At 39.8% G+C, this 15486-nt stretch overlaps 1 protein-coding gene and 1 long non-coding RNA gene across 13 annotated transcripts in view; one reads left to right on the top strand and one right to left on the bottom strand.

Moving 5' to 3' along the window:
- The window catches only part of HDAC8 (histone deacetylase 8), a 247934-nt gene that overhangs the window by 193473 nt on the left and 38975 nt on the right, over positions 1 to 15486 (bottom strand). The window lies entirely within an intron of this gene.
- Positions 3976 to 15289, top strand: LOC144338748 (uncharacterized). The gene is made up of 2 exons (XR_013413099.1): positions 3976 to 5279; positions 14245 to 15289. It is a non-coding gene; the product is annotated as an uncharacterized LOC144338748 (long non-coding RNA).

A 15486-nucleotide genomic window follows, 5' to 3' on the forward strand; every position in this document is an offset into this window, starting at 1 on the left:
CAAGCTAATTAACATATCCATCACTGCAGATAGTTACTACTTTTGGTGATGAGAAGACTTTAGATCTACTCTCTTGGCAAATTTCAAGTATACAATAAAGTTATTATTATAGCCACATTGTTGTACGTTAGCTTTCCAGAACTTATTCATCTTGCATACCTGAAACTGTATCCCCTGACCAACATCTCCCCATTTCCCCCTTCTCTACCCCTGGTAACCGCCATTCATTCTGTCTGTTTTTGAGTCTGACCTTTTTAGATTCCACATATAAGTGAAATCATGTGGTACTGATTTATCTCACTTAGCCTAATGCCCTCCAGGTTTATTCATCTTGTCACAAATGGTAGGACTTCCTTCTTTTTCAAGGCTGAATAATATTCCATTGTGAATATATACTATATTTAATAAATAATCTTGAGGAAAACTGGGCTTACTTAACAGCAGGGCGTGGATAACAAGAAGCCCCTTCCCTTCCTTCCTTCCTCCCTCAACATGCAAATTTGTATTGAGTACTCTGTTCTACACTCTGGGAATAATGATGAACAGGACAGATAATACCTCATTCTCCAGGATCTTTCTGTGTGTGTGTGTGTGTGTGTGTGTGTGTGTGTGTGTGTGTGGTGAAGGGAAGTATGTGGAACAGATGATAAGTAGGTAAGCAAACAACCAAATAAGAAAACAGCCCTATTGTGACAAGCAATGCTGCAAAAATAACACACAGGAATGTGATAGAGTAGTGGGGTGTGCAGGGCTTAGATAGGTCAGTCCAGGGAAAGCTTCTCTGAGGAGGTAGCATTTAAATAGAGACTTGAAAGGTGAAAAGAAACTCATCCATACTGAGATGGAGAAGTCTTCAGGACTTTTTGGACATATTTAATGAAAAGTTCACTGGTCTATCACTTTTAAAAAGAGGGACTAGCACTGCAAAAGCTCTGAGGCAGGAAAAAACTTCCCTGGTCTGTCTGAGAAGCTGAAAGGCAGCCAGTGTGGCTGAAACACAGGTAATGAAGGACAGGGGTACAAGAAGCGGTCTGATGGGACATCACAGGGGCTTGTAGGCCACTGCAAGGAGTTTGGATTTTACTTTCAGTGAGATGGGAAGTCATGGGAGGGTTCTGAGCAGAGAAGGGATAAGATCTGATGTAAACTATCTTTTAGTCTGTCATTAGTACCAGGCAGAATGGGCTAAACTGCATCAGGAGAAATTTATTAACAGTAAGACAGGAAATTTGCAAGACAGAATGTTGCCAAGAAAGGTTACTGAGTTTAGTTTAATGGCATAAAGCTAATTTCTCGGTGTGACTTAACAAGTAGCCAGAAAGAGCTTCTTTAACTTTCTTACAGTGTCAGCTTTGACAATTTACCTGTAGTATGCCAGTCTCCGGGAAAGCTGAGGCTCATATTTAAATCTTCTGATTCTTGATGTTTTTTGCACTAAGTTAATTGCATCTAATTGTTTACAGCAAAGCAGTAAAAGATGGCAAAAGGCAGAAATACATCATTTCCTTTCTTAAGGGCTTCTGAAAATTCCATTTTTCTCTGTAAGAACCTACCTGAGTACTTATGAGTTTAGCATGGTTAGTTTTCTCTTAGCATCTGAACCTCAAATCCCAACCTTAAATCTGACCCCCTTCTGCCGTTTTCTCTGCTTTCAAAGCTAGGACGGCCAAGTGCTGTTGGAAAAAACCCCACAAAACTATAACTGCGGACACACAACATTAAACACTTATGGTTCCCATCACAGGTGGGCCTTCAAGGATGTTCAGGAGTTCTTCTAATTGTCTTTTTTTCATTCATTACAGTGGACATTATAAACTTACTAAGAACGAAGACTCCTTGCTTAAAATTCCATTGCATTTAGAATAAAATCCAAAGCCAACCATGGTCCGCAAGGCCTTGTATGATGTGGCCTATGGCAACTTCTCTGTCCTCTTGTGCCACTGTCCGAATTACTCACTTTGCTCCAGGCACATTGGCTTTCTTGTTGTTCCTCAGAAGCATCTAATAGATAATGGCATGCGTTTGCAGTTATATAGTTTGCTTTTGAGGAACTGCCAAACTGCTTTCCAAAGTGGCTACACCATTTTACAGTCCCACCAGCTTTTACAGTCCCACCAGCAATGTATGAGGATTCTGATTTCTCCATGCCTTCATGTACATTTGTTATTATCTGACCTTTTGATTCTAGCCATCTTAGTGGAGTGAAGTGGCATCTCATTGTGGTTTTAATTTGCATGTTTCTAATGACTAATGATGTTAAGCCTCTTTTCAAGTGCTTATTGGCCATTTATATATTTTTTGGATAAACATCTATTCAAATCTTTTGCCTATATTTGAATTAGGTTATTTGTCTTTTCATCATAGAGTTGTAAGAATTATTTATATATTCTGGACACATCTCTGATCAGAAATATAATTTGCAAATGCTTTTTCCCATTCTATTGGTTGTATTTTCACTTTCTGGATGTTTTTCTCACTTTCTTTGAAGCCCAAAAGCTTTTAGTCTTGATGAAGTCCAATTTATCTATATTTTCTTTTGTTGTTTATACTTTCTGTAACATATCTGAGAAAGCTTTGCCTCACCCAAGGTCATGAAGACTTATTCCTGTGCTTTCTTGTAAGACTTTCATAGTTTTAGCTCTTCTATTTTGGCCTATGATTCATTTGGAATTCATTTTTATGTATGGCTTGAGGTAGGGATTGAAATTCATTCTTTTGCATGTAGATCCTAGTACCATTTGTTGAAAAGACTATTCTTCCCATATGAATTATCTTAGTACTTTTGTTGAAAATCAGTTGATCATAAATGTGAGGGTTTATTTGTAGACTCCCAATTCGATTCCACTGGTCTGCGTGTCTAACCATATGCCAGGACCACATGGTCTTGATTACAGTGTGAGTCCTTCAAATTTGTTCTTTTTCAAGATTGTTTGAGTTGTTTTGGGGTCTCTTGCATTTCCATATGAATTTTAGGATCAGCCTGTCAATTTCTACAACAAGGCAGCTGGAATTTTGATAGAGATTGTGTTGAATCTTTAGATCAATTTGGGAGAATTGCCATCTTAACAGTTTCCTGATCCATGAACATGAGATCTCATCATACATTTTTACATGATTCATAGTTATAAGGAAATAATGTAAAATAATTTTAAAATGTGAGATCAAATGAATTTTTAACAGCTTGATTGAGGTATAATTTAGATACCATAAAGTTAACTCATATTAAGTACACAATTCAATGATTTTTAGTGGATTTACTGAGTTGTGCAATTCATCATCATAATCTAGTTTTAGAATATTTTCACCATTCCAATAAGATCCCTCATGCCCATTTATAGTTAATCCCTGCTGTCATCCCTAGACCCAGGCAACTCATCATCTTCTTTCTGTCCCTATAGATTTGTCTTTCTAGACATTTCATATAAATGGAATTATATAATATATGATGTGGTCTTTTTCTATCTGGCTTCTTTCACTTAGCATTGTTTTTTTAAATTAGTATAGTTCTGGGGGACAGTTTCAGATTTACAGAAAAATTGAGCAGATAAAGCAGAATTCCCACATATCTTCTTCCCTGCACACAGCTTTCCCTTTTATTAACATTTTATATTATTGTGATATGTTTGTCTCAGTATTGACCCATAATTATTCATTAAAGTTCATAGTTTATAATAGGGTTCACTCTTAGTGTTATATAGTTCTATGACTTTGGACAAATATATGATGCCATCTATCTACCATTACAGAATCATATAGAATAGTTTCACTGCTCCAGAAATCCCCTGTGCTTTAGCTATTCATCCTTTCTCTCTTCCCTTCCTCTCCCCACCAAGCCCTTGACAACCACTAATTTCTTTTACTGTCTCTATAGTTTTGCCTTTTCCAGAATATCAAATAGTTGAAATCATACAGATTGGCTTCTTTCACTCAACAATATACATTTAAGTTTCCTCCATGTTTCATGACTCAATAGCTCTTTTTTTTTTTTTTTTTTTTTTTTTTTTTTTTTTTTTGTTGAGACAGAGTCTCGCTTTGTCCCAGACTGGAGTGCAGTGGCCGGATCTCAGCTCACTGCAAGCTCCGCCTCCCAGGTTCACGCCATTCTCCTGCCTCAGCCTCCTGAGTAGCTGGGACTACAGGCGTCCGCCACCTCGCCCATCTAGTTTTTTGTATTTTTTTTTAGTAGAGACGGGGTTTCACCGTGTTAGCCAGGATGGTCTCGATCTCCTGACCTTGTGATCCGCCCGTCTCGGCCTCCCAAAGTGCTGGGATTACAGGCTTGAGCCACCGCGCCCGGCCTCAATAGCTCATTTTAAAAATTGCTGAATAATAGTGCATTATATGAATGTAACACAGCTTAGTTATCCATTCATCTACTGATGGACATTTTGCTTGCTTCCAGATTTTGATAATTATGAATAAAGCTGCTATAAACATTTATGTATAGGTTTTCATGTGGACATACCTTTTCAAGTCAATTGTGTAAATAACCTAGGAGCACGTTTGCTGAGCATAATGTTTTCGAAGTTCATTCATGTTGCATTCCTTTTTAATTCCCAAATAGTATTCCTTGTATGGATATCTCACATTTTGTTTATACATCCACTAGTTGATGGTCATTTGGGTCGTGCCACTTTTTGGCTATAATGAATAGAGCTGCTATGAACATTTATGTGCAAGTCTTTGTGCAGAGGTATGTTTTCATTGAGTAGATACCTAGGAGTGGAACTGCTGGGATATATGATAAATTTATGTTTAACTTCTTAAGAAACTGTCAGATTGTTTTCCAAAGTAGCTGTACCATTCTACATTCCCACCACAATGAATGAGGATTCCTGTTTCTCAACATCCTTGCCGACACGGATTGTCTATCTTTTTGATTACAGCTATTCTAGTGGATGAGTAGTGGTATCTCATGGTAGTTTTAATTTGTGTTTTCCTACTGATTAATGATACTGAGCATCTTCTCATTTGCATATTAGGCCATTTATAAATTTTCTATTTTTTGAGATAGGGTCTCACTTTGTCACCCAGGCTGTAGTGTAGTGGCATGAACATGGCTTACTGCAGCCTCAACCTCCCAGGCTCAAGTGATCCTCCTGCCTCAGCCCCTCAAGTAGCTAGGACTACAGGAATGTGCCACCACGCCCAGCTAATTTTTGTATTTTTTGTAGAGATGGGGTTTCACCACGTTGCCCAAGCTGGTCTTGAACTCCTGCGCTCAAGTAATCCATCTGCCTCAGCCTCCCAAAGTGCTGGAATATACAGGCCAGGCTTCAGTGAGCAGCTGCACCTGGCCCATTATATTTTCTTTGATGAAGTATTTATTAAAATATTTTGCCCATTTTTAAATTGGGTTGTCTGTCTATTATTCAATTGTAAGAGTATATTCTGGATACAAGACCTTTATCATATATGAAATTCGCAAATACTTTTTCCCAAGTCTGTAGCTTGTCTTTTAATTTTCAAATGTTGTCTTTTGAAGGGCAAGTTTTAAATTTTGATGAAGCTCAATTTATGAAATGTTTGTTTTATGGACCATGCTTTTGTCATATCTATGAAATCTTTGCCTAACCAAAGTCTCAAAGATCTCCTATGTTTGTTTTTCTAAAAGATTTTTAGTTTTAGCTCTTACATTTAGGTCTCTTTTCTTAATTTTTTTGAGTTAATTTTTGTGTATGGTATTGAGGTAATGGTCTAATTTCATCATTTTGCATCTGCATATCCAATTGTCCCAGCATCATTTCCTGAAACTCATCATACATTTATAGGCTTTAAAATAACTGTTTTTTCCAACTTTTTATTTTGAAAAATTTCAAACCTATAGAACAGTTGAAAGAATAGTATGACAAGCAATCATATACCTTTTGCCTAGATTCACCAATTGTCCTAATTTCCCACATTTCTCTCTCTCTCTCTCTCTCACACACACACACACACGCACACATACACTTTTTGCTGAGCCATTTGAAAGTAAGCTACAAATATGATGACATTTCACTCCTAAATACTTCATCATACATCTCCTAAGAAAAAGACTTCCACATTATCACGCCTAAGAAAATCAACATCAATTCAAGAATATCATCTAATATAGTGTATAAATTTCCCAAATCTTTCCAAAAATGTCTTTAATAATTGTTTAAGATTTCTCTCCAATTCAGAATTCATTCAGGGTTTACACATTGTATTTGAGTCCATTGTTTTCTAAAATCCAGAACAATTGCTCTACCTTCTTTTGCTTTTCATGATAATGGCTTTCTGAAGAGTCTAGGCTAGTTGACTTGTTGTATATCCCACACTCTAGGTTCATCTAATTGTTTCTTCATAAACATTTCCGGCAAGAATATTTCATAAATGATGCTTTGTACTTCATCTTACATCACATCAGAAAGCACAATGTCAGCTTGTCCTGCTATTGACAATGCTGAGTTTAATAGCTTGCTTAACCTGGTGACTGCCAGATTTTCCTATTGTAAATGTGCATTTTCCTCTTTGTAATTAGCAAGGAATCCGTGGGATGATAATTTGTAACTGTGTGAATATCCTGTTCTCGAGGACCTTTCTGCTCAAAGATTTTAGCATCCATTTGATGATCTTTGCCAAAATCAATTATTGTACTGGGGGGCTGCAAAACAGTGATTTTTTTAGTCTACCTTCTACATTTATTAGCTGGTGTTCTGCTCTAAAATAGGTCTTTCTCCCTTTTTCCCCCCTCTCTCGCGGTCTTCGGAATATCACTATAGACTATGCTATAATCCATTTCCTTCATTCTTTTCATAATTTCTTTAAAAATTACATATTTCTTAGGTTGGTCTATAGAAAAGGCAAGCAATGCATACCAGTGGCAATGAGCATACCCAGTACCTAGATTTTGGTACTGAAATGCCATTCCCTACTAAAAGGAACCAATATTTCTGAGAGAAATGGCTGATTCCAGGGCCAGAGCAGGGATAGTTCAGAAAACTAGGGAAACCTTGTTCACCAGAAATTAAAAGTGCTGAAAAACTGATGGGGTCATGTCACAAACACATAGAAGCCAGCTCAAAGGCCAAATCTGGGATAATTTGAGCACTAAAAAGAAGTGCTTTTAAAATTACCCATATTTACTATAATTCTCCTTTTCTCTCTCTCAATCTGTCTCTGTCTCTCTCTCCCCTGCCTTTATTTCCTTATTGTTCGTTTGCTCCTCAGTCTGTTCTTTTTACGCCACTGTAAATATGGCAGTAATCTTTGATTGTCAAATCCAACATACTCAACATACTCAACTTCATTGTTGCTAATAACCACTTGCCCTCTCATGCTTGGCTAGCTTCTCTTCTCATCCAATCAGAGACAAATAATCCATACCCAGGTTCATGGCTTGCCACAGCCTTCCCAGAACAAGCAGAAAAAGAACTTAGAATTATGGAAGAGGGGGACTCAGGTTGGAGAAGGATTGAGGCATTTGTGCTAGTGGCCACATTTTATCTGTCTCGATATTTTCAGGGCTTACCCAGTGGGTGGAGCCCAACAGGCATACACAAATGTGGCTCACTCTCTGACACCTAGGGTAAGCCACTAAACCTCTCTGAACCTCAGGTTCCCCATATATACAGTGGTAATGATAATAACACCAACACTAAGGAAGGGTTGTTTCAAGAACTTTCATGTGCATGCATACTCTGAACTCTAAAGATTATTCAAAAGTAAGAAATGAAAAAGTGTGTAACATTATCTCTGTTTGGTATTTCTTTCCACTCATTCAAATTAAACTTCCCTTGACTCTACATCTCCCTCAAGCAATTGCCCATGCCTTTCCTTCTGTTGACTACAAAATGCCTTGCTTTCTCCATTTCCTTATTTCCCATTTATTCTGCAACTGTCTGTTCCAGTGAAATGCCTGTTACCAGGCACATCAGTGATAGGTAATTTTTAATCTTCATCTTACTTGACTAGCATTTGACACTGGTAAACATACACCATATTCTTTAGTTTTAAACAGAGTCGTTGCCAGAGGTATGCCAGAGCCAGCTGGTAAGAGCTGATTGCTGCATATTAAAAATTTTGCAAGCCTTGGGGAGTATTTATATTACTAAAATTGGCAACTGATATAAATTGGGGCTTTATTTTTTCAGAGATCTGGTTTACCAGCACAGTACTTGTTACTGTTTATATCAAGTAATATATGCTCAGTAAAAAATATTCAACCTTTAACAAAAAAATGAAATGATCTGAAATCTCACTATCCAGAAAACGAACAAATAAAAAACACTATTTGCTAGGAAGCAAAGTTTTACTTAATGGAGACAATGCTACCCTGCTGTTTTATAACCTTTTTACAATTTGTCATGGACACTTTCCATGTCAATAAGTATAGAGCTGTGTCATCATTTTAAATGGCTGTACAGTATTTCATTGTGTCTATCTGCCATGATAATTCTCCTATTGTTGAATATTTTAGGCTGTTTTTGCTATCATAATGCTAGGACCAATGTCATTATGTGTATTTAAAAAATATATTTGTATAATTTTCTATCTCTTTGGGGTAAATTCCCAGAAGTAAAATTGCTGTCTCACAGAATCCACTTATTTGTCATTTTGATACATATTGCTAAACTGTCCTCTGGAAAGTACAAAAACATTTACATTCCCACCAATAAGTATAAAACAGTACCTGTTTTCCTACAGCCATGGTAACACTGTGTCAATCTTTTAAATTTTTGCTAATCTCATAGGCAAACACTAAAAACACATGATTTTGTTTTCATGTCTTTGTTAGTGAAACTGAACATCGTATATTTATTATCCATTTGTATGTCTCTTGATAACTGCCTTTTCATGTCCTTTGCCCATTTTTCTAGTGTAGAAGACCTTTGCCTCTTACCCTTTTCTTAAAACACTTCCTTTCCTCTGATTCCTATACACTACTTCTTTATGGTTCCCTTCCTACAATGTTGCCAGTTCCTTCTCAGTTTCCTTCTCTGTTTTCGAATCCTCTGTTTGCCCCCTAAATGTTGATGCTCTCTTCTCTTCAGCTCCACCCACTTTTCCTGTGATCCCATCCACTCTTCTGATCTTAATTAAAATCTATAACAACATGAACAATCTCAATAGTAAGTGATAGTAATGCTTATCAAACCTTTGTTGAGCATTTACTATGTGCCAGGGACTATAACTAATGCTAACATGGAAAAGCTTAGTTATTCCTCACAGTAATCTTGTAAGGTAGGTGCTATCACCAATCTCCATTTTACAGATGAGAAAATGGAGGCAGGAATGTTGAACTAACTTGTCCAAGGTCACAAAGTTAGTATGTAAGAGTTGGGACTCAAACTCAGGTCTTGTCTGACACCAGGTAGGACTATATTCTGTATACTATACACATCCGGGGTAGGCAAACTAGCCCACAGGCCAAATCCAGCCTGTCATGTGTTTCTGTAAATAAAGTTTTATTGGAACACAGCTAGAGCCATTCATTCAAATATTGTCTATGGCTGCTTTAACACTGCCACAGCAAAGCTGAATGGATATGACAGAAACCCTATGGCCTGTGAAGTCTAAAATACTATCTGGACCATTACAGAAATAGTTTGTCTACTTCTGATCTATATACTGATAACTCCAAAAATCTGTATCTTCAACACTGACCTATCTTCTGAGCTCTTTATTTACTTATTAACCAGATATCCCTAGCCTAGAAGTACTTCAGTCTTAACATACTCAAAACTGGATTCTAAGGTACCAGCTGCTGCCATTCTCCACCTCATACCCTATGCCCTAGGGATGCCCAGGGATGTGGCATGCATGCTGCCATTCCTCACTCTTATACCCATGGCAGACATTGCCAATTGATCACAGCACTCTTTCCCATTAAGCCCAGATGAGGCCTCAGAATCTTAACACAGGCTTTATGAAACTCTGAAGGCCTGGCCTGAGATTGGCAGTGGGAGGTGCAGAGAAAGGGTTGGAGTCAAGAACATTTTAGGAGGTAGAATCAGCAGTCTATGGAGATACTGGAGGCTTGTGTGTCTAACTTTTGTTTGGGTAGATGGTGATCTCCGTGATTGGTAGCTACTACCACAACCATTTCTCACTGGTCCTGGAATCTGATCAACTCCCTTCACAATCCCATGTCCATGCACAAGATTCATCACCCCAGAATGCCACGCTCTCCCTGCTCTGCCTGGCAACCCCTTTTTCCATGTCCGACAAACAGTTCAAATGTCACTACCATGAAGCCTTTCCCTACTCCTCCTTCATGTAGCTATTCCCTACATGGTGCCCTTACTAGTTCTGAACTCTCTCATAGCACTAATACATGATACATTATACCAGCAGTCCCCAACCTTTTTGGCATCAAGGGCTGGTTTCGTGGAAGACAATTTTTCCAAGGGCATGGTTGGGGGTGGTTTCATCGGGCATTAGATTCTCATAAGGAGCATACAACCTAGATCCCTGGCATGCGCGGTTCACAATACAGTTGATTCTCCTATGACACTAGTGCCACCACTGATCTGACAGAAGGCAGAGCTCAGGCAGTAATGCTGTCTGGCCCATTGCTCACCTCCTGCATTATACCTATATCTATCTTTTCATAGGTTGGTCTGTCTACCCCATGAGACTAAGAGCTTTTTAAAAGCAGGCCACATATCTTAATTCTCTTTTCATGCCTGGTGTCTAGCAGTATCGAGGACAGAGGAAACTGTCAGTATGATAGATTGGAGGGAGGATAAAATCATCGCAGGTATCACCATCTACCCAGATGAAAGCTTGGTACTACAGCTCATGACTCCAATGCCTTCTCTGCACCTCCCACTGCCAATCACAGGCCAGACCTTGATCATTTGTACCCAGGATTAGCGTCACAACCTCCTTGCCTCTTGTCTTGGCCCCTCACATTGATCTCCCACATTAATTCCTTCCTTCAACAAATATCTGAGTATTTACTAATGCTCTCTGTTCTAGGCACTGAAACAAAAATCCCTGTCCTCATGGAGCTTATGTTCTAGGAGGGGGAATCACAGCCATCAAGTGACCCATTTGCATGCAGCTCTGACCATGTCACTCTCTTTAAAACCTTCACTAGCCATGTGTGGTGGCTTGTGCCTATAATCCTAACTACTTAAGAGGCTGTGGCAAGAGAATCGTTTAAGCCCAGGAGTTTGAGACCAGCCTGGGCAACATAGTGAGACCTTGTTTCTTTAAAAACCCTTCACTAGCTCCCCATTATTTATAGTCCAAACTACCTGAACATGGTATTTAAGGCTTCCTGTGACCCAGCCCTTAGGTATTCTAGTTTCATCTCTTGTATTTTGTGCTCTAGCAATACTGAAATGCCTATACTGTTTTTTCTCCCTGGTCCTGCCCCAACTTTGCTTTTGCTGTCCCTTTTGCCTGGAATGCCCTACCCTCTCTCTTTTTTTACTTGATTAACTCCTATTTCTTCTTTAAGATTCAGCTGAGACAGTACATTACCTGGGAAGCCTTCCTTCTTCTCCCCTAGGTTAGATGTGTCTTGTCCATGCTCCCTTAATAATATACTGTGCACACCTCTCTCACTGCATTTCTATATTGCCTTATCGTGGTTTGTTTCTGTGTCTTGGTTTTCCTTCTAGGGTGTGCTCTCAGTGGGTGGAAACTGTCTAATTCACCTTCGTAACTCCAGGAACCTCGAGAACTTCCTCCAGTGTATAGCACATACTAGGCCCTCAATAAATATTTGTTGAATTAAGGACTGTTACTTGCACATGTCATTCTCATTTATGCCCAGACCACTCTGCTGCACTCCACTCTTATGACCAGCCGCTTACCAGGCATCTTTCTACCTCTCAGGTCCCTCGAAGACACCATGACCAATGATGACATCATTATCACCCCTGAAACCCACTCTTCCTCCTATATTCTTAACATAGTTTCTCAGACTACAACCTTAGAGTCAATTTTGTTTATTCTGTCTTCCTCTCCCGGATAATTCCACTTCATAAAACCTCCCTTTGGCCCCTCCTTCTTATTTCCTCTGCCATTGCCCTCATTATTGCGCCCCTGGCTGACTGTACCAGTCTTCCTGCCTCTAGTCTCACCCCCTGGATTTCGTCCTCCACACTGCTGCCAGGGTTATTTTTGTCAAAGAAAAATCTGATTGTGTCACTTCCCTGCTTAATGATCTTTTCTAGCTTCCCACTGCCTTTAGGATAAAGTCCAAATACTTTAGTGTGTTACAGAAGGTCCTTAAGGATTCAGCCCTCTTCTAAATTTCCAGCCTCATCTCTTGCCACTGACCTAAACTTTCTGCCTCAGTCATGCTGAATTCTTGACAGCTCTCAACACAAGTCTTGTTCTCTCATGCCTTCCCACCTTTGCATGTTCAGTTCCCTTTTTCTTATCCTTTTCCTCTGCACCTGCCAGGCTAATGCTTCCTGGCCCCTTATGACTCAGCTCAAGTACCACAACAGCCTCAATACTTCAGAAAGGCCTGTTCTGAACTCGGCACTTCCCCACAGCCCAGTTGAGTTTAGTGTCTTTGTTGATATGCTTTCCTAGTACTCTGTGGCAATTACAACCATGAATTACATTATGGTAGAATGCTAGTTTGTCAGTCTCAGTTGATCATGAACTTCTTGAAGCCAGGGACAGTGTCAGTGTGGTCTATCTTTATCTCCAGTGCCTAGCATCATTTATGGGAACACAGTAAAAACCCAGTGACCAAAACAAATATTTAAATACATGAATAAATGCCTTCTTGACTTTGCAAATGCTGATCTCTTTGCCTGGCATACTCTGTCTGGTAATATCCTAGGTCACTATTGTATCTCTAGCAGCTGGCAGAGTTCCTGACATACAGCATGTACTAAATACATGCTGAATAAATGAATGATACCAAGCTAAAGTACCATCTTTCTGACCTCTTTTTTTTTTTTTTTTTTTTTTGAGATGGAGTTTTGCTCTTGTCACCCAGGCTGGAGTGCAATGGCATGACCTCGGCTCACTGCAATCTCCGCCTTCTGGGTTCAATCAATTCTCCTGCCTCAGCCTTCCAAGTAGCTGGGATTACAGGTGTGCACCACCATGCCCGGCTAATTTTTGTATCTTTAGTAGACACAAGGTTTCACCATTTTGGGCAGGCTGATCTCGAACTCCTAACCTCAGGTGATCCACCCACGTTGGTCTCCCAAAGTGCTGGGTTTACAGGCATGAGCCACTGTGCCCGGCCCACCTTTCTGACCTCTTAGCCCTAGGTACAGCTGGTTGGTCTCTACTCTGTTTCTAGAGCATTTTGTATCTCCTTCTCTTTCTCCTAGAACACCTGTACTGTTCACATCGCTGTCTGTCTGGTAGACTGGGAGCTCCTTGAGGACAGAATTTTGTCTACTCATCTCTATCTCAACCCTCTAGCACAGTGCCAGTTCTACAAGAGATGCTCAGAAAGCATTTGTTGAATGAACAAATGGATGAATGAGAAGATATGACTCAAGGAAGTCTCTAGACATACCCGAATGACTGTCATGAGACTGAAAAATTAGACTAATCTGTGTGGCCGCAGGAGGCAGAAGAGGTAGGAAGAGCAGTGGCATTATTTTAGCTCAATGCATTTTGTTAACTTTTAAAATGGCCTGAGTATCAAATGGGCTTCCCCAGGGAAAAGTGAGCTTCCTGTGATATGAGGTGAGCAATCAGATGCTGAAGAATGCTTGGCAGTAATGTAGGAGAGGGAATCTCAGCAGCAGATAGGGTGGGGAAGGTAGGGTAATGGCTGGGGGTGACGGTGGTGGTGACGGTATATGACCCTCAGGCTTCCTTCTGGATGAAGCATCCATTAACCTGCTCTCTCAGAGGTGCCTGAAGCCAGGACACTGCTTCTCCACCAACCAGGATAATTCTTATCCAGCCTGGGCACACCTGGTTACTCACTACTTTTCCTCAGGGGGTGGAACCACCTTACTCATGTCCTTATCTTTAATAACTAGTAAGATATCTGGCACATAGCAGGAGCTCAACAACTGTTGAATTGTATCTATCTAGATATCCAAACCCGTTCTCTTCTTTGCCTCAATAAACATTGGTTGAATGAAGTTAATTTAAATTCTACTATGTGACAAGGTGTAGCTCATATCATTCGTTAGTTATTTACCTGGCATCTATTTTATACCACAAGCAAGGCCACATGCTAGGCATTGGGAGCAAGAAAACAACAAGGACTCTGTCTTCTAGGAGTTTACAGTATAGCAGGAGGGAAAAGCTATGAACACAATAAACGTACCACAGATAAAAAGTGCCTAGCACAGTGCCTGCTATGTAGTAAATACTTGTGAAAGGCTGAATAGTGGCCCCTAAAGATATCCATGTCTTAATCCCTGGAACCTATGAATGTTACACTATATGGCAAAAATGACTTTGCAGATATGATTAAGTTAAGGGTCTTGAGATGAGAGAGATTAGCTTGCATTATGTGGGTGGGCGGGCCCTAAATGTAATCACAAGTGTCTTTGTGAAGGAAGCAGAGGGAGATTTGACATAGGAGAGAAGGAAGCTAGGTGATGGAAGCATAAGAGAGAGAAAAGAAGCTATGTTGCTAGCTTTGAAGTTGGAGGAAGGGGCTATGAGCAATGAATATAGCTCTCGACCCAAGGAAAAGGCAAGTAAACAGATTTTTCCCTAGAGCCTCCAGAAAAAATGTAGCCCTGCCCAAACCCTGATTTTAGCCCTGTAAGACTCATTTCAGACTACTGGCTTCCAGAACTGTAAGATAATAAGTTCCTGTTGTTTTAAGCTACTAAATTTGTAGAAGTTTGTTACAGCAGCAATAAGAAACTAATACAGTACTCAACACACATTTGTGAATAAGTAGATTTTTTTACATTCCATAAAACAGGTAAAGATACAGGGATTCCCTACTGATATGGTTTGGCTCTGTGGCCCCACGCAAATCTCATGTTGAATTGTATTCCCCAATGTGGTGGGGGGGACCTGGTGGGAGGTGATTGGATGATGGGGGTGGATTTCCCCCTTGTTGTTCCCATGATAGTGAGTTCTTACGAGATCTGGTTGTTTGAAAGTATGTTGCACTTCTCCCTTCTCTTTTCTGCCTCCATAGTAAAATGTGCTTTCTTCCTCTTTGTCCCTCTGCCAAGACTGTAAGTTTCCTGAGGCATCCCAGTCATGCCTCCTCTACAGCCTCTAGAACTGTGAGTCAATTAAATCTCTTTTCTTCATAAATTACCCAGTCTCAGGTAGTTCTTTATAATACTGTGAGAACGGACTAATATATCTACCCAGTGGAAAAGAGCCTAAAAGCCTTGAAAATGCCCCAAGGAGCCACAACTTACTTTCCCCTTGACTAGGTCATCTTGGAAATCAATAGTGTAGTTTACTGTCAGCCTACCATAGGGCTGAAAGTTATTAGCCTTCTATTGCCACTTTGGAAATCTACTTGGGAGAGTACTTCTAGAGCCCTCAGTTGCCTGAAATGCTGTACCATGCAGCCCCAAACCTGAGATACAGAAATAA

This window comes from Macaca mulatta, chromosome X (genome assembly GCF_049350105.2).
Source record: "Macaca mulatta isolate MMU2019108-1 chromosome X, T2T-MMU8v2.0, whole genome shotgun sequence".
In the NCBI taxonomy this organism is placed as follows: domain Eukaryota; kingdom Metazoa; phylum Chordata; class Mammalia; order Primates; family Cercopithecidae; genus Macaca; species Macaca mulatta.